This window comes from Procambarus clarkii, chromosome 32 (genome assembly GCF_040958095.1).
Source record: "Procambarus clarkii isolate CNS0578487 chromosome 32, FALCON_Pclarkii_2.0, whole genome shotgun sequence".
NCBI lineage: Eukaryota > Metazoa > Arthropoda > Malacostraca > Decapoda > Cambaridae > Procambarus > Procambarus clarkii.
In genome coordinates, this window is record NC_091181.1 from 27024465 (window position 1) to 27045782 (window position 21318).

General features: G+C 44.2%; 1 protein-coding gene across 1 annotated transcript in view; it reads right to left on the reverse strand.

The window, feature by feature from the left end:
- LOC123759307 (uncharacterized) overlaps positions 1-21318 on the reverse strand; it is a gene marked incomplete at its 3' end in the record, with an annotated part of 233911 nt that overhangs the window by 187541 nt on the left and 25052 nt on the right.

Here is a 21318-nt window from a genome sequence, read left to right on the forward strand (position 1 = left end):
TAAATAGTCGCCAGCAGATCCTAAACGCTTAACCCAACAACTTAACCTACGCCTAACCTAACTTAACCTACGCCTAACCTAACTTAACCTACGCCTAACCTAACTTAACCTACGCCTAACCTAACTTAACCTACGCCTAACCTAACTTAACCTACGCCTAACCTAACTTAACCTCCGCCTAACCTAACTTAACCTCCGCCTAACCTAACTTAACCTACGCCTAACCTAACTTAACCTACGCCTAACCTAACTTAACCTACGCCTAACCTAACTTAACCTACGCCTAACCTAACTTAACCTACGCCTAACTTAACTTAACCTCCGCCTAACCTAACTTAACCTACGCCTAACCTAACTTAACCTACGCCTAACCTAACTTAACCTACGCCTAACTCGGGCCGTTCTCAGGGTAATGTGACTAATGACCAGCCAGCCGCCCTGGTTAAACAACTAGATATTTATCTAGATATGTGTGATGGTTTGAAAGCATATTACGATTCTAATAATAGTGTACCTGTAAACTGGCAAGTCAACCTTTGTCCTAAACAGAGAATATTCTCCAGTTATAACATTATTGTATTATAAATACTTGGTTTAAATTTACAATTCTATGCATAACTCGTTTTCTTTGAAACAGTCTAAAGAATTTGCGTGTCTGTAAATGAAATTCTAGGGATACTCAAATAGTTTTCATATTTCATATGTTTAGGATTAATACACCTTATTAATGTAACCAAACGTAATGAAACCTAACCTTACCTAATATGGATACGCAGTAGATAATATCACTAATAATGTAGTGGCTTTGAAGTGATTACTTCCAGGGTACCTCCTCCCCGAGGACAGCTTGACCTAACTATACGTAACACTTAAAATATAATAATAATCTAAATATATAATCAAACCTAATTTTTAATATACAATACATTAAAACTGATGAATGCGTCTTGGTGGGACGGACCCGGCTTAAACGAGCCTTGCCTGAGGACAGGTTGCAACAAAGCGCAAATTCTTGGTAATTCAGCCAGTAACCCCCCCCCCCCCCCCACCTCCCCACACACACACTTTTTTTAATAAAAATAGTTTACACTCGATTCACAACTCATGACGTTCGAACAGCCTCTATTTGAATCGCCAATCTGTAAATGCTTCACCTACATATTTAACATATAAATAATCCCCAACAGAACCTAAACATCTACCCTAACCTAACATACGCCTAACTATGCATAGAACTTTAATATATTACAATTATTTGAACTTACATGTGAGAACACACCTATTCTTATTACACAATATGTTCAAATTGATGGGAGGGGAGACGGCCGCCACTTTAACGAACCTGGCCCTAGGACAAGTTGCACGTGCTACAAATTTAAATAATTGCCAACAATACATAAACACCAAACATAACCCCAAGCCACCCACCTCCCCTCCCCTCCCCCCCCCCCCCCCACCCAGTCGTAATATTACAACTATTGATACTAATTATCACTACTACTACTACTACTACCACCTTTTATACAAATAAAACTATTGCTGTTTCTACAGCTACAATTACTATCACAACAAACCGGCTACACTGCTTGTTACACTGGATCTGTTATTTTCCAGTTGGTCCATACCTGAAAGAGAGAGAACAACGTTATATAATTTAAAATAACACATCTGCAAATCAACTAATGCAACACATTACAGAAATATCAATAAGTAAACTGGTCTTACATACTTACGTCTCCGCCTCCCTTACCAGAGAGCCCGTGCTCTACACGTGCCACTCCGGTAAGAATTCAACCACCTAACCGAAACAACCCATCTCACCTATCCAGGCAAATGCATAGAAAACGTAGATATTTGTGAGCCGTTACCTTTCATAGTGGATTGCCATTGTAACGTTGATTTCCATCGTCATTGTGAGCCTAGCGGCACGCTTGGGAGAGCTGCTTTAATAATGGATGAAACAATAAGACAAAATATGAAACAAAAGTTACTCGTGGCACTGAAGTTCGTTCGCTTTCAGCCAGATTACCAGACACAAACTTGGAAATGTATTTGAGGATCAACCGTCAAGTTGATTTGAAGATCAACTAACCCAGATGAAGCAGCTCCTACTTCACAGGGGCCAGTACGCCTTTTGCTGTTACATCTACTCATAGTTTATGCGCCTTTGGTACGAGCGAAAAGTGACGTTATTTTTAAGAGGACGGGTTGCTTTGGTCCGTATTATGTGGACAATTGCCAAGATTTGAATCAAAGATCACAATGCTGTGTGTGCTACAAGTAATGCAGGACTCGGACATCTTGTAAACTGGTTCAGTGCTGTGATAGAACAAGTAATGCAGGACTCGGACATCTTGTAAACTGGTTCAGTGCTGTGATACAACAAGTAATGCAGGACTCGGACATCTTGTAACCTGGTTCAGTGCTGTGATACAACGAGTAATGCAGGACACGGACATCTTGTAACCTGGTTCAGTGCTGTGATAGAACAAGTAATGCAGGACTCTGACATCTTGTAAACTGGTTACAGTCACGAAATGCTCATACAAATGATGTTTGTCTTCCACGGGAGCAGGCACTGTGGGTAGCGGTGACGCCATCCCGGCCCATGGGCTTCTAAGTTTAGCCGGGTCCGGTGCATTGTCACCGGCGGCCATAACCAGCACAAGGTACAGCCATCACGGCTGTTCTTAACACAGTCCACCCCGCGCTGTGAGCCGGGGTGGACTGTGAATCATGCCACCATGACAACGGTAAGTCATATACATCAGTACGGAGCTTGACGGCCGTGAGGAGACGTGGTTAAACTTGCAGCCACATACCAAGGACACGAGTATCCTGCTGCTGCTGCCAATGTTCCTTGCTCAACCCCTTCAAGCATACCTTACCCCACCTTCCCGTCCTTTTCCCCTCATACTCCGCATACATGGGTATACATGCAAGCATATTCTCAATACTCCGTTTTCAACTTCCATAGGGTGGAAGGTCCACAGGCCCGGAGAAAACAAAAGTAGCATCATATAACAAAAGAGGGTTATAGAGGATTATATAGTAATTAAATATAAAAATATTGCTCCCTCATTCATTATGTTATGCATATTATATCCAGCATTATCCTCACTTTAATAGGACTTAATTGAAATCCTCAGATTAGGCAAAATTGTAATTAATTTTGTCAATAAAGATGTTAATAATAATAAACATTATAGTGTGTTGCATCTAGGATAATCTCCCACTTTCATGAACAACTACCTCCCACCAGATGTGCTTCTCAAGAACTGTATTGGGAAGAGAACCCATCTGTACACACACACACACACACACACACACACACACACACACACACACACACACACACACACACACACACACACACACACACACACTCTCGCTCCCACCTAGCCTCGTCCCTTGCCATACCTCGCGCCTCCTTCACGTCCTCAGATATACCCGAGGAAGACAACCTAATCTACGTATCACTTTTCAAACAAAATTTCCACCGGATGATTTCAGACTATGTATCATAGAAGTATTTTTTATTTGTTTTTTTAAGTTTCGTTTGGAACAGGCCTTCTGCCTGCCCTTCTCACTAACTAGGCACACACGTTTACCACCACCAATTAAACAAATATCATCGTCACCTGACAATTACAACCTCACCATCGGAGTGAATGTCAGCCATAAGATACACTGGTGTTGAACGTGTCTACCCCAACACGATCTCTAGCAACAGCCAGCAGCAAATACGGACTCACCATAGCCCGTGCTACTTGGAACTTTTTGTTCCAGGTACCAAACCTTTAACAACAACAACAGCAGCAGCCAACAGGTGTTCAGTTACAGTCCCACCCAGCCGGGAGTCACTCAATATGTCCTGCGGGGGACCCCGATATAAGCCTAACGTGTATGAATATACTCTGGCTGCCTGTCCCAGGATACAGTGAATTATTATTTTCATAGAACATATTCCGATACCCACTAACCAACATAAGTGTAAATGCACAAGCTCTCTGTACCAATAATATTACTTTGGTTTATCAGTTAACTTGTTACAAGTTCTCTGTATAATCACTCTCTTTCTCTAGAACAAAGTTTACTGAGATATGTTGTCTGTTACATCCCGGTCTCTTTCTGTAACAAAATTTACGAAGACATATCTTTCTGTAACATAACTTGTTGTTCTTCATCAGCTAACTTAACATTTCATCTCCAACTTTTACTAAAACAAATCTTTCTGTAACATCATTAAACTAACCCTATTGTTTTATGTAAAGAAAACAATGTAATATAACTAAACTATTAATTACTTTGTTATGCAACAACGAAAAAAAACTAGCTAACTCTACTATAAAAGACATAACTAACATACTCTTTATAAAATAAAACAAAACTAGCATAATAATTAGGTGACGTAACTACACTATCACTGATCTTTATTCAACAACAAAACTATTTTATGCAACAACGAAAATAGACTAGTATTACTCTGTGTCACATCTCAACCTCTTGCCAAAGACAAAACTTATTACTCACTATGAGTTGACAACTTACTTCTCTGTCCACTTGACTATGACAACTTTTGTGTCAACACTATAGATCTATGTAACAAAAACTAATCGCAATTGTCAAAAAAAATCACAATTTTAATCCCTCCCTTTCCACCCAATTAGCAAATTAGAGATCAGCCCAACCTTCGTCTTGAGACAAAGCTCAACGCCTTAAGCCATATTGATGCTCTGTCCACAGAGCATTCTCTCTCAAATCATATACACTGATGGTTGCCTACACCGCCCCACGGGTGCAGCTGGAAGTGCAGTTGTCCTGACAATGGGCGATGGCTTATATTTTGACTGGGGAGTCCGTATAAACAACTGGGCCTCTACCCTTCAGACCGAATTATATGCCTTGCTCCTTGCACTGAACTGTGTAAGTCTCCAAACTTGATACATTAATTGTAAGTGATTCTCTATTATCCCTAATTGTGCTTAACTTTTAAGATACAATTGTAATATGCTCGTGTCTCAAGCTAGAGACAAATACAATAAAATTATTAATGATGGTAACAAATCCCATTTCATGTGGATTCCGACTCATGTTGGCCTCGGAATGCATGATAAGAGCTGATGAGTTAGCCAAAGACTCTGGCTTCAAAGAAGGAGTTAAGTATAACCTTGGATTGCCTACAGTGTCACCAAGAACTTCAACAAAGCCTTATAGATCTGAGGCAAAGTGAAATCGATACCAGTAATTCCATGTATCAACATATCACGCAAGAAGAGCCACACATCTATTTATCATCCCATAAAATCAGCAGACTCCTAAATGTTACTACTGCTCGGCCTAGAGTCGGCTATAAGTATCTCTGGGAATACTCATTACCTGCTGATGTAGACCTGATCAATTGTAAACTGTGTCACCAAATTATTCGCACACCCTCCGTCACTATGTGAAATAAATATATATTCAGAGACAATCCTATAACAAATCTTAAAAAAAAAATATTTCATTCAAAATGATCAACTATCAGATATTTTAGCCAAATATCCCAGGTTTTCTAACTGTAGGGAGTAACTAAGTGACTAACCTATCCACCGCTGCCCACTGGATGGGGGGCGGTGTGCAGGATCAAGATATCAGTTGTGTCGCCAGCTCTCCACAGGTCAGTTGCTTCACTTCAGAAACTGTACTTGTGGCTGGTCTTGAACTCATGGATGATGTAACAATATCATTTAAATTTTCTAATTAGCTCATCAAAGTTGTAAATTGCTTATCTAAATGAATTATGGGGTTGAGTCCCTGAGCCCATTATGTGCCTCTGTAACCCTTTGCAACTACCGCCCACAGGAAGGGTATGGGGTGCATAATAGATGAACTAAAGTAACTCATGTGTTGACAAATACTGTAGAGTATCATTTGAATGTGTTCATGATCCACCATACGTGGTGAGTGCGGTAATTGTTGCTAGACTCGCCAGTACTCTTCACATGTGTGTGTGTAGTTCACAGAGGTCCCAACACAAGACCTGCCGAGAAGACAAAGTGTGGTATACTTCTATCTACTTTCAATGGTGCTTTCTCGCCATGCCCTGTGGCTGGGAGGATTGGTGCCCTGAAGCTACATAAACACCCTATACCCCCCGAAGTGGCAAGGGGAGTTACGGGACAACGATGTGCACTTCCCAATCTTACCCATCATATCCAGTCCCATCACTTTACTAATAAAGTGTTTCTAATGTTGAAAAGGGTCATTAAACAGCCCCCTCTTCTAAGGTTTCCCAACGTCAAAAAAGTAGCGTACTAAAGTGCCCTTATCCTAACCTACCAGAGGACCCAAAACAGAAAACAGGACTTTATATGTCAATTTCGAGAGCCGCTACCATTTTCTAGTACGTCAATTTTTGGCCTTAGAGGCGGAGTAATACGTCAAAATGCGACGTTCTATTAGGAGGACGGGTTGCATTAAATACTACGCATTTCCTCATACTCCATTGTAAAGCGGTGTTACTGCCTATTATTGCTATCTTAATTCTTGGCAATGGTTGAAACAAGGTCTTCTTATTAACTTGTATCAGCTTCATGTAACTCACCTGTTGAAACAATTGTTTCATAAGCTCATTATCCAGGTATAGATGTATAGAGAGACATATATACATCATGCCACTCCACACAGACAACACCTCCAATGGAACATCATATTTGCTATAATTTTCTTTCCAGCCTACAGTTTAGACCTATTGTCTTATGTATGACCCTCTGTCCTGCGTGACAGTGAATACTAGCATTAACCTCAATTTAATAAGACTATCAAAATCCTCAGATTAGGCAAAATTGTAATTAATTTTGTCAATAAAGATGTTAATAATAATAAATCCATCCAATCAAATCTCACCTAACTTGGAGGAGAGCTAAGTTTCATCCCCAGACCTTCATAGGAAGTATAGTTTCACTGACCACCCAACGAAACTTACCGCAGAACTAACTTTCACACAAACTATGCCAGTCCAGTACGTACAGACCTCATACGCCTTCATAATTGCCCACGGTAACCATTATTTATCTCAAATGGCAGAAAGTGTCACATTTCTCTCGTAAATTGGGCTTCTGTGAGGCCCTCTTCCCGTAGTCGAAACTCACCGAGCCCTTTGGCTCAGCGCCAGACCCGAGAAACTAGAGGCAGATAGGACCCGTTTGTAGCCAGACCAAAACTGGCCGTCTATGGAGTAGCAGGAATGATGCTTAACAGTCGTAGGTATGTATCATACCTACTACTGTTAATCATCCCCGATGCCTTACTTACACAACACTATCCTCAGCCAAGAACGTATGATGCTTATTGTTTACTTAGCCATATTTTATTATGTTATTGTTTGTTCATTTTCATGAACAGTATTATGTTCTACATGTTCCTGAATCACGCATAGGTCTAAGAATGAATTACTGACGTATTCATTTCGTAGGTTTAGTATGCAAGCCGCGGCCATCCAGTGGGCGTCAGAGGAAGGGCTGGAGACCCATGGTTATCTTGAGGTTATCTTGAGATGATTTCGGGGCTTTTTAGTGTCCCCGCGGCCCGGTCCTCGACCAGGCCTCCACCCTCAGGAAGCAGCCCGTGACAGCTGACTTACACCCAGGTACCTATTTTACTGATAGGTAACAGGGGCATAGGGTGAGAGAAACTCTGCCCATTGTTTCTCGCCGGCGCCCGGGATCGAACCCGGGACAACAGGATCACAAGTCCAGCGTGCTGTCCGCTCGGCCGACCGGCTCCCATGGTGGGACAAGGCTCTTCCCCTTGCCATGTTATTTAGCCAAGATACTTACAGTGATGATCAACCACTCACAACAGTTTCCACACCACTCATCTTACACATATCTCGCAACACTGTAATAATATTACAACGCCGCAACACTATCAACACCATAAGACTCGGCAACACTGCAACAATATCAACACCACACGACTTGGCAACACTGCAACGATATCAACACCATAAGACTTGGCAACACACACACACACACACACCACCACCACCACAACACAACACACACACACACACCACCACAACACAACACACACACACCCACCACCACAACACACACACCCACCACCACAACATAACACACACACACACACCACCACCACAACACACACACCCACCACCACCACAACACACACACCCACCACCACCACAACACACACACCCACCACCACCACAACACACACACCCACCACCACCACAACACACACACCCACCACCACCACAACACACACACCCACCACCACCACAACACACACACCCACCACCACCACAACACACACACCCACCACCACCACAACACACACACCCACCACCACCACAACACACACACCCACCACCACCACAACACACACACCCACCACCACCACAACACACACACCCACCACCACCACAACACACACACCCACCACCACCACAACACACACACCCACCACCACCACAACACACACACCCACCACCACCACAACACACACACCCACCACCACCACAACACACACACCCACCACCACCACAACACACACACCCACCACCACCACAACACACACACCCACCACCACCACAACACACACACCCACCACCACCACAACACACACACCCACCACCACCACAACACACACACCCACCACCACCACAACACACACACCCACCACCACCACAACACACACACCCACCACCACCACAACACACACACCCACCACCACAACACACACACCCACCACCACAACACACACACACCCACCACCACAACACACACACACACACACCCACCACCACAACACACACACACACACACCCACCACCACAACACACACACACACACACCCACCACCACAACACACACACACACACACCCACCACCACAACACACACACACACACACACCCACCACCACAACACACACACACACACACACCCACCACCACAACACACACACACACACACACCCACCACCACAACACACACACACACACCCACCACCACAACACACACACACACACCCACCACCACAACACACACACACACACCCACCACCACAACACACACACACACACCCACCACCACAACACACACACACACACCCACCACCACAACACACACACACACACCCACCACCACAACACACACACACACACCCACCACCACAACACACACACACACACCCACCACCACAACACACACACACACACCCACCACCACAACACACACACACACACCCACCACCACAACACACACACACACACCCACCACCACAACACACACACACACACCCACCACCACAACACACACACACACACCCACCACCACAACACACACACACACACCCACCACCACAACACACACACACACACCCACCACCACAACACACACACACACACACCCACCACCACAACACACACACACACACACCCACCACCACAACACACACACACACACCCACCACCACAACACACACACACACACCCACCACCACAACACACACACACACACCCACCACCACAACACACACACACACACCCACCACCACAACACACACACACACCCACCACCACCACAACACACACACACACACCCACCACCACAACACACACACACCCACCACCACAACACACACACACCCACCACCACAACACACACACACCCACCACCACAACACACACACACCCACCACCACAACACACACACACCCACCACCACAACACACACACACCCACCACCACAACACACACACACCCACCACCACAACACACACACACCCACCACCACAACACACACACACCCACCACCACAACACACACACACCCACCACCACAACACACACACACACACCACCACAACACACACACACCCACCACCACAACACACACACACCCACCACCACAACACACACACACCCACCACCACAACACACACACACACACCACCACAACACACACACACCACCACAACACACACACACACCACCACCACAACACACACACACACACACCACCACAACACACACACACACACACCACCACAACACACACACACACACCACCACAACACACACACACACACCACCACAACACACACCCACACACCACCACAACACACACCCACCACCACTGTGTTGGTGGTGTAGAGCCACAGTTATTACCGAGGCTGAATACAAGTAAAGTAAATATGACCCTCCGGGAATTATTGTGAAGCACAAGAGTGTGAATTGAGGTGCGGCGGCCTTGAAGAGGAAGTGGGGGGGGGGGATGATTAGAGAGGGTGAGGAGGACTGGGGTTGTGGGGGGGGAAGAAACTGTCGAGAAGTGGTGTGAGGAGGGGGGGAATAGGGATGTAGGGAGGGGTAACGAGGGTTGTGAGGAAGGGGAAAGTTGGTTTTAGGGAGGAAGAACGGTGTTTTAGGAAGAGATGAGGTTGTGGCGAGAAGGGAATGTGTGTGAGGGAATGGGGGGGGGGGTAAAGGTACAATGTTGCACTGCCTGTATGAAGCTTTGTTAGTTTAGCATATCTATCATGCACCCTATACCCATCCTGTGGACGGTAGTGGACCCCCACACCCATCCTGTGGACGGTAGTGGACCCCCATACCCATCCTGTGGACGGTAGTAGACCCCCATACCCATCCTGTGGATGGTAGTAGACCCCCATACCCATCCTGTGGATGCTAGTGGACCCCCCATACCCATCCTGTGGACGCTAGTGGACCCCCATACCCATCCTGTGGACGCTAGTGGACCCCCATACCCATCCTGTGGACGCTAGTGCACCCTATACCCGTCCTGTGGACGGCAGTGGACCACATACCATAAGCTAAGCAACATTCACTAGGTAAGCACTTAGCTAAGCAACATTCAGCCTTGATAGACAAGTTACGTCGTTTGTTTCCACACTCATTAATGTAGTGTTCACAGTTTATCTCACTATTGGAAGGTGGATGGGGATGGTGAGGTGGGTGGGTGGGATGGTGAGGTGGGTGGGATGGTGAGGTGGGTGGGATGGTGAGGTGGGGTGGGTGTGGCGGAGGGGTTAATGTCCTCCAGCTTCCAGACAGTAGATCGGATACCTCCTGGCTGGAGTCCATAATAATCATGTTTTGGTGTTACCCCATCACACCCACACCTCCCCCATCCCCACTCCCACCTCCCCAATGCCACAACTCTATATAAAATATGCATGACACTTGAGGCCCAGACTCCGGGATGGCTGGGTAAATGTCTACTGCGTCCCAGATCGATGCAGGTTAATGACAAGTGTTGCCATGGTAAGAAGAACCATTTAAGTGGTGAAGAACTTGGGAGCCGACATAAACCGAGGCCACCACCCCAACACTAGTGGACCCCATACCCATCCTGTAGACGGTAGTGGACCCCCATACCCATCCTGTGGACGGTAGTGCACCCCATACCCATCCTGTGGACGGTAGTGCACCCCATACCCATCCTGTGGACGGTAGTGCACCCCATACCCATCCTGTGGACGGTAGTGCACCCCATACCCATCCTGTGGACGGTAGTGCACCCCATACCCATCCTGTGGACGGTAGTGCACCCCATACCCATCCTGTGGACGGTAGTGCACCCCATACCCATCCTGTGGACGGTAGTGCACCCCATACCCATCCTGTGGATGGTAGTGCACCCCATACCCATCCTGTGGACGGTAGTGCACCCCATACCCATCCTGTGGACGGTAGTGGACCCCCCATACCCATCCTGTGGATGGCAGTGCACCCCATACCCATCCTGTGGACGGTAGTGCACCCCATACCCATCCTGTGGACGGTAGTGCACCCCATACCCATCCTGTGGACGGTAGTGCACCCCATACCCATCCTGTGGACGGTAGTGCACCCCCATACCCATCCTGTGGACGGTAGTGGACCCCCATACCCATCCTGTGGACGGTAGTGGACCCCCATACCCATCCTGTGGATGGTAGTGCACCCCATACCCATCCTGTGGACGATAGTGGACCCCCATACCCATCCTGTGGATGGTAGTGGACCCCATACCCATCCTGTGGACGGTAGTGGACCCCACACCCATACTGTGGACGGCAGTGGACCCCATACCCATCCTGCTGACGGTAGTGGACCCCATACCCATCCTGCTGACGGTAGTGGACCCCATACCCATCCTGCTGATGGTAGTGGACCCCATACCCATCCTGCTGATGGTAGTGGACCCCATACCCAGCCTTCAGAGAGTAGTTAACAAATGGAATGCATTAGGCAGTGATGTGGTGGAGGCTGACTCCATACACAGTTTCAAGTGTAGATATGATAGAGCCCAGTAGGCTCCAGAATCTGTACACTCAGTAGATTGGGAATGGAGAGTTTGGATCAAAGAGCCAAAGCTCAACCCCTGCAAGCACAATTAGGTAAGTACTATATTGTCACCATTACACGAAACACCCAAATATAAGAGTAGTAATTTTAGACCAAACATGAGAACAGCATTTTGAAAGCAAGAGTAGAAAGCCTTAGGAAAAGGAGTAACCCATGCGGAAGTGCGCCGCCCCGACCTTGAACTCAATAAGTATAAGTTTTTATACTTAAGAAGTATAAAAACGAGGGTAAAATTTAAGAAGAATGCAAAATGGGTAATAGGATGACTTAAAGGATTAAATGATAATAACAAGTTGAGGGAGCTTAAACACTGGAGGCCAGACGAAATAAACGAGCCATGATAACGGCATACAAAATTGTCATGGGAAGCGGCAAGGTCAGTACGGATGGTCATGTTCAGTATAAGACATGGTAGAACAAGGGGGAATGGGTGGATACGTAGGGTGGGGATAAGTCATAACGATGTTAGGAAGTCTCTTTAGCATAAGGATAAGAGTGAACACATGGAAGACACAAGAGTGAAGGGAACTATCAGGAGAAAGCGCCACTCCATAACTTAGCACTTAGAAGGGGTCCGGATTAGGATATGGGATGGGACGGGGGCAAGGAATGATGTCCAACCACTTGGACGGTCGGGGATTGAACGCCGACCTGCATGACAGACAGTAGAAGAGATGGTAGAAAGTGATGCAATAAATAGTATAAACGTAAACCTGGCCAGAAACAGGAGGCTCGGCGAGCCACTGTATTACACAACCCACAGCTGGTAATCTTAGTAGGAAATGTCCCTGATACCAGGTATCAGCCTCGTCATCCTTCACTGTATTTTCTCACCAGTATGTTTATCCTGTAGGACGGCCAACACGTGCACAGCCTAGACCACGTGGAGCCTCATCCAGGAGAGATATAGCTCAAGGCCCATAGTGTGAGGACACTTAGGTGAGCACGCACGCACGCACACGGTGATGCTTGAATGTGTATATTAGCCTAGTTGTGCTTGCGGGGGTTGAGTTTTGCTCTTTCGCCCCGCCTCTCAACTGTCAATCAACTGATTTTTTGCCACACACACACACACACACACACCAGGAAGCAGCCCGTAACAGCTGTCTAACTCCCAGGTACCTATTTTACTGCTAGGTAACAGGAGCATCAGGGTGAAAGAAACTCTGCCCATTTCCAGAGTCCAGAGTGCTGTCCACTCAGCTATCAGGACCCCCAATGTGTGTGTGTGTGTGTGAGAAATATATGTAGTTAGACATAGCTGACATAGTTCTGGAAAATTTATTGGTTAGAAAGGCGGGATCCAAGAGCTAATAGCTCGATTCTGCAGACACAAATAGTAAATACAAATAGTAAATACACACACACACACACACATCTTAAGGAGCAGACAACAACAAGTGCAGGAATAGAAAAAGGGGTACACGACAACACAGGCGCAGTGATGAGAGTAACATCACCACCACCATAATAAGTGCTACATGCACCAGGAGTATATTATCATCAACAGGAGAAGTAAGCAACATCATCGACAGAAGCAAGCAGCAGCAGCAGTAGCATCAACAGGGGAAGCAAGCAGTACCATCAAAAGAAGAAGCAAGGAGAATCTTCGACAGGAAAAACAAAGCAGCATCGTCAACAGGAGAAGCAAGCAATAGAGTAAGATCAGTAAGAGGAAGAGGCCGCGGGCTGAAGAAGCCTAGCAAGCAACATCATGCGCGTCAGGGGCGCCACCAGAGGCCCAGCTCTCACTCCCCAACTAGCCTCAGGTTAATGCCACATACAAAATACACCTTATATGGGGAGCCGGTCGGCCGAGCGGACAGCACGCTGGACTTGTGATCCTGTGGTCCCGGGTTCGATCCCGGGCACCGGCGAGAAACAATGGCCAGAGTTTCTTTCACCCTATGTCCCTGTTACCTAGCAGTAAAATAGGTACCTGGGTGTTAGTCAGCTGTCACGGGGTGCTTCCTGGGGGTGGAGGCCTGGTCGAGGACCGGGCCGCGGGGACACTAAAGCCCCGAAATCATCTCAAGATAACCTCAAGATATATTAGGAATTAATTTAAAAAATAACTATCAGGAAGCTGTAACGGTCCCAAACAATACATCTTGATTTTTAATTTATAAGCTACAAAATTTAAAGAACTTGTGTTCTCTTTATTAAATAATATGCAAGATAAAGGTCATATATATACATCAATTTACAAGGGAAATACTACATTACATATAATGTATATAAATCTCAGTAAACTAATGTTTCATATCATATATCATAGCCTTAAACCCCAAATGTTATACTTGATCCAGCCTCGCAACAACTTCAATATTTTGTCTACTGAGTAACCCTCCACCAACCCAGCCACTTCCTACGGTGGCCCTTGTCAATTACGTCAACCAACTGCTAAAACAAACCCCGTCACGACCATACCTGATTTTTTGCAAATGGCAGTCAATGTCAAGAGTGGTTCTGGAGTTCTCCAAGGAAACAAATGCGTCGGAAAACAAAATATAAGTATGACCATAGATCACTCTCCTTGTAGGGTGATCTAATATAACTAGATATTTGTGTATCCCAGTCGACTGAAGGGGGGGGGGGGGTCTCCCTTGGTTCCTGCCTGTGCCAACCATATCTTGTAATACAAATATTATGCATATTCGTCCAGACACAAACGCAACCTCCCTCTACCACTGTACATGCTGTGTATTTTAACAAATTAATATACAGGGGAAGAGAATGGGTGTGGCAGCGTAGTTGGCAAGTGGTGTAGTTGGGCGAGTAACGTAGGCGGGGGTAAGACGCTTTGAATAAGAATTGGCTAGTTTGGGTGGGTGCTATAATTAACCGCCAGGAAAGACAACAACAGTGAGTTTGTGAGTGTTTGCAGTGAGAGACAGTGTGTGTTAAACCAATTTCATACTACAAAGTGATCATATAAACTACATTCTTTGCATTATCACACTGCAGCTGCCCTTGCTTCCCACAATCTAAGACGGAGACTGTGAGCCGCTGGCTAAGCATGCAGAGGACAATACCCTTTGCAAGTGTAGCTGGTACCTGTTAATCCAGTCACCCAGTCTAACCGAAGACAGCCTAACCTAATCAAAACAAGCATAGCCTAACTAAAGGAAACCTAATCAAAGAAAGCCTAACCTAACCAAGTCAAAGCTAGACTAAGATAACCAAATGTTGTGTAACCTAATCAAAGCTAGCCTAACCTAATAAAAACAAGCCTTACCTACCCTAACCTAATCTAATCTAATAAAAGCTGCGCTAAGCTAACCAAAGGCTGAGTAACGTAATCACAGCTAGCCTAAGCTAACCAAAGGTTGTGTAACCAAATCAAAGCCAGCTTCACTTAACCAAAGGTTGTGTAACCAAATCAAAGCTAGCTTCACTTAACCAAAGTTAGACAAACCTAACCAAAGGTAGCCTAGCCAAAGCTAGCCTAACACAATCAAAACTAGCCTAAAACTAACCAAAGCTAGTAGAATCTAATCGAAGCTGGCCTAACCTAGTTAAAGCTAGCCTAACTAAATCAAAGCAAGCCTACCAAATCAAACCAAGCTTATCTAATAAAAGCAAGACTAACCTTGTAAAAACAAGTCTAATTTATTAAAAGGAACCCTAACCTAATCGAAGCAAGCCTAACCTAATAAATGCAAGTCTAATGTAATCAATCCAAGTCTAATGTAATACCTAGAGAGGGTTCCAGGAGACCGTACAAAAGTGTTTTTAGCCGTAGGCTTTTTAACCAAAACACCCGACGGCACTCGCCCCTGGCAAGAGATCAGATTATTTTCATCAAATCAGTCACAATTGAGGAAAACACGAGCCTCAAATGTTTTCCTCAATTTGAGGCTCGCGTTTCCTCAATAGTGACTGATTCGATGAAAATGTTCTGTGATCTCTTGCCAGGGGCGAGTACCGTCGGGTGTTTGGTTAAACAGCTTCCGGCTACAAACACTTTTGTACGGTCTGTTCATGGTGTAGTGGTCACGGTACTGGAAATGTTAGTGCGTTTGGGGTGCCAGATTATCTAAGGTTCGAATCCTTCACGAGGAAGAGATTTTGTGATATATATATATGTAATATTTTTAGACAGTTTCAGACCACGGAGGAAGAATTGAAACAGGAATTTCCTTAAGTACTTTTGTATTTATTAATACATCTTCGGAAGGAATGATGTATTATTGCTTCTGAAGATGTATTATTAAACACGAATGTACTTAAGGAAATTCCTGTTTTAGTTCTTCCTTCGTGGTCTGACACTGTCACATTTTTCATCACGTGTTAATTTTTGTGATATATATATATATATATATATATATATATATATATATATATATATATATATATATATATATATATATATATATATATATATATATATATATATATAATTTGTTTGTCTTGTATATGTCTCTGTCCCAAAATTTAAATTTCAACATCAACTTCTAGTCTTCCTCTATAATGACAGCACCTTTCCAAGCTTCTGTTAAAAACTAAAGAGTGAATCTAGGACCATCTTTAGCAAAGCTGGTAATTTATCATAGGCTATAAACAGTTTATACATCAGACTTTTTAAGTCTGATGTTAATATTTCTAAGAAATAAAATGATAAAGTAATTTACATTTATCTAAGCAATGGATGACCAACAGATCAACTGCTCTACATAACACCATGTTATGACCTGTTTTTAAGGAAGGTCTTTGAGTGGATGAGCAGCTCCTCAAATAGGAACACTGCAGGTCCCTATTTTTTGGTTAACCTGAGTTACAGCAACAATAACATGATTATTACAAAAAGCCCGATTATCGGATGCAGAATCCTCGGGAGATAATAAATTTGGTTGAAGTTAACCAGGTTAACCTCAATCAGTCACGTGACCGCATACACACTTACGTACAGCGGATGTGCAATGTTCTCGATAGTGATAAACTAGTACATTAATTGTAAACCACGGGACCCTAAGCTAACCAAAACAAATTGCTACAGGGTTAGGTCAGCCTATTTATCTTCAACACGAGCCAAGAAACATACAGCAAACGAATAAATAATGAATTTCCATGTGAGAGGCACCCGACATCCCCCCCCCCCTCTCTCTCATTTCCATTCCTTTCTCCACTAAGCCCTGGTTTACGAAAAGGCCTCAAGATTACCTAAAGCTATAATGTTCCAGGTTGGCAGAGGCGGGAGTGTCAAGGGTAAGTGGGGTAGACGAGACGCAGGAGACAATTGGACGGATTATCGGGGTCGCCTAAGGACCGCTTCGTGAGTCATAACAGTCGGCAGAGTTGCCATGTGGCCTCCACATTCCTGCCTCTTGCTACGTGCTAACACGGCCAAACATTCAACAACTGCAAACACTTTCCAGCTACAAAATTACATCTTTATTAAATACCCTATGATATTGTCAGATATATAAAACTTTATTTCCTTTCCTAATATACAAGTCTTTAAATACATATTCACTTTTTTAATAATTGAGAAGGTAAGAAAATGAAAATATTACTTTTGCGTATGGGTAATTGGGGACAATAACATGAGTTGGCAACTGGGTATGAAAACAGGTGAGCAGGAGCCATGGCAACGGTGCCGGCAGCTGTAAGACCAGTGCTCCTCGCACCGGCCTGCCACGCCCACACCACCCATCACAATAACCACACATTATAACACTTGTATAGGTGCAGGATAAACACATCCTGCATAACAAAACTTAACATGATTGATTGTTCCCGCCGGAGGCAGCTAGTTTATTGTGCACTCCATATTCATCCTGTGAGCGGTAGCGCAAAAAAGCATTACAGAGGGCACAAAAGGTCTTTATCATTACCCCTATGATCCTATCACCGTGTATTTTATCATTATCATAACTTAAGACAAATTTGGAAATAAAATACATTATATATACACTATATTTGGCAGCCTCGGTAGTAGAGTGGCTACGTTCTAGACTCACAATTAAAGATCTCGGGTTTGATCTCCGGACGGGACAGAAATGGTTAGGCTCGTTTCCTTTCACCTGATGTGCTTTGCGTCTATCAGTAAATAGAGACCCCGGGAGTCAATAGTTCGACCTTGCCCGAAACGCTGTGCGCATTAGTGGCTTTAGGTATTTTATGTACTAGCTCTATCTATAAATCCAATATTATGTTTGTAACTCATCTTTTACCTTAATTAACATTTGAATTTGGGGAGACCTTAATAATACAAGTCTGAAGATTTATATATATATATATATATATATATATATATATATATATATATATATATATATATGCTTCCTAGACTCGACAAAACGAATTCATTATATGACCTGTTTAAGAGATTATCTTATATGACAGAGTAAGAAGCCAACTATTTAGAGCGTTATCGTCCCCGAGCACCAGCACACAGCTGATAAGTCAACACCCTCTATATAAATACAACGTGACTAATTCCATGTACGTTTCTGGGATCATGAAGTTCAGCAGGCGATATTTCTTCAGTCCTATAAGACCTGTGTGTCAATAGAGTTGCCAGAGACACATGGCTGTGAGCGAAGCCCGTTCTCGCCAGCAACATTAAGAAACTATAGTACTAAAGTACCTTATCCTAACCTTCCAGAGGATCCGAAAACAAAACAGAAAAACGGAGCAGTATGTCAATTTCGCGAGAGGCTACTATTTTCTAGTTCGACAATTTTTGGCCTTAGGTAATATATACATAAAAATGCGACGTACTATTAGGACGGGATGGTGTGCACCTCCCGCCCAAAGGGTGCCACGTACCACCAGTGACGCTTATAAGATATCCCCTCCGTGTTATGCTTAATGGCCAGCCGAAGAGGAAACCTCTTTGCTGCATCATTGACGAAACTTATAAACCATGTATAAATATTTCTTTGAGAGTAATACCGGACTCGAACTGGTGTTCAAGATGTACAAGTTGTTTGGTTTGAGGCCTGTCAACTGCGGGAGAATTCTTACGGCCTTGACACGAGCTTACTGACCAAACAGAAATTATATTTTAATCCTAAACAAAGTCCAGAACTAAAGTAAACGCAATGTGTATATATACACTTAGAAGCGGCGTCCACCTCGCACTGAACATATCCCTTGGCCTACAAGGTCATGTTATGTTGATTTTCAAATAGACAAAACAAAAGTTGAAGTCGCGTGAAAGCATTTTATATGTACAATTACAATTGTATATGGCGAGAGCAAACAATGCACAATGCACCCACATACCAATGCAAGTGGTACGGGATCACTATACAAAGATCCCATACCACTTGCATCTATCCAGTTAGGTAGTTGAAGATGAGAGGAAATGTCAGCACTGTGGAGAAATATCTGACAGACCACTGGAACATTATCTAACACAGTGCACAGTTACAAACCCATTAAGATTTCAACTTAAATTCAACAGAGCAGATTTTGCGCCATGTTAAACACATGGGGAAAAATCTTACTGAAGCGACCATACGAGTCATAAATACTCATACTCCCCCTAAGTAAAACAGAAACAAGCAACACTTAGTGGGCCAGTCAGAAGCACAGGGAATATCCCTGCGAAAACAAGTTAGATAGTCAAGCTTCTGGAACTGCCTCAGAGCATTCGCATTGAACAAATTTAAACGGATATTTAACAGATATCTCATGATATACACCACTTGGAAAATACTAGAGGGGCCAGGTTCCAAACTAGCACAATAAAAGATGGTAGAGAGAAAATATCGTTGCAAGAGTACAATAAACCTGAAACAAAGTTGGGTGCCGTTCGCACACCTCGAAAACACGGTGGAAACATCAGAGGTTCTCTTCAACCTCCTTCCAGGAAATTTACGAAATATCGCTCAAACAAAAAGTCGAAGCGTTCAAGCTGGAGGCTGACAAGTTCCTCCAGGTGCTGCCGGATCAGACAGGTTGTGATGGCTGAGACCCAATCTTGAGTAAATCGCCTCCATGTGCAACCTCAACTTAAAGAAACAACGCAAATTTGAAGTAAGTCCAGAAGGATGCAAGGAAGCTCGTTCCTGAACTGGTTGATGGGGTTCTGGGACTACTACTACTCCCCAAGCCCGGCCCAAGGCCAGACTTAGACTTGTGAGAGTTTGGTCCACCAGGCTGTTGCTTGGCGCGGCCCTCAGGCCCACATACCCATCATAGCCCGGTTGGTCCGGCACTCCTTGGAGGAAACAATCTAATTTCCTCTTGAAGATGTCCACGGTTGTTCCTGCAATATTTCTGATGCTCGCTGGGAGGATTTAACTAATGTATTAAAATGTATGTAGAGCTAAGGAAGCTGAGCCTCGCCACACTTGAAGAGACGGATTGAGAAATAAGAATAATGAGAATAGACTAAGATAACTGAACATCACATTACTAAAAATAGAGAAGAGCTTGTGGGAGCTAGCTTTACTTGTAAATGTAAAAGTAAGCACCACATATTAAATGATAAAGAGTATCTCGAGTCATTGCACCAGACGACTTGTATATCTACGTGAGAACAACTAGACAAGAACAGCTACTTGAGAACAACTAAGAAAGAACAGCTACCTGAGAACAACTATGCAAGAACAGCTACCTGAGAACAACTATGCAAGAACAGCTACCTGAGAACAACTATGCAAGAACAGCTACCTGAGAACAACTAAGAAAGAACAGCTACCTGAGAACAACTAAGAAAGAACAGCTACCTGAGAACAACTAAGAAAGAACAGCTACCTGAGAACAACTAAGAAAGAACAGCTACCTGAGAACAACTATGCAAGAACAGCTACCTGAGAACAACTATGCAAGAACAGCTACCTGAGAACAACTATGCAAGAACAGCTACCTGAGAACAACTAAGAAAGAACAGCTACCTGAGAACAACTAAGAAAGAACAGCTACCTGAGAACAACTAAGAAAGAACAGCTACCTGAGAACAACTAAGAAAGAACAGCTACCT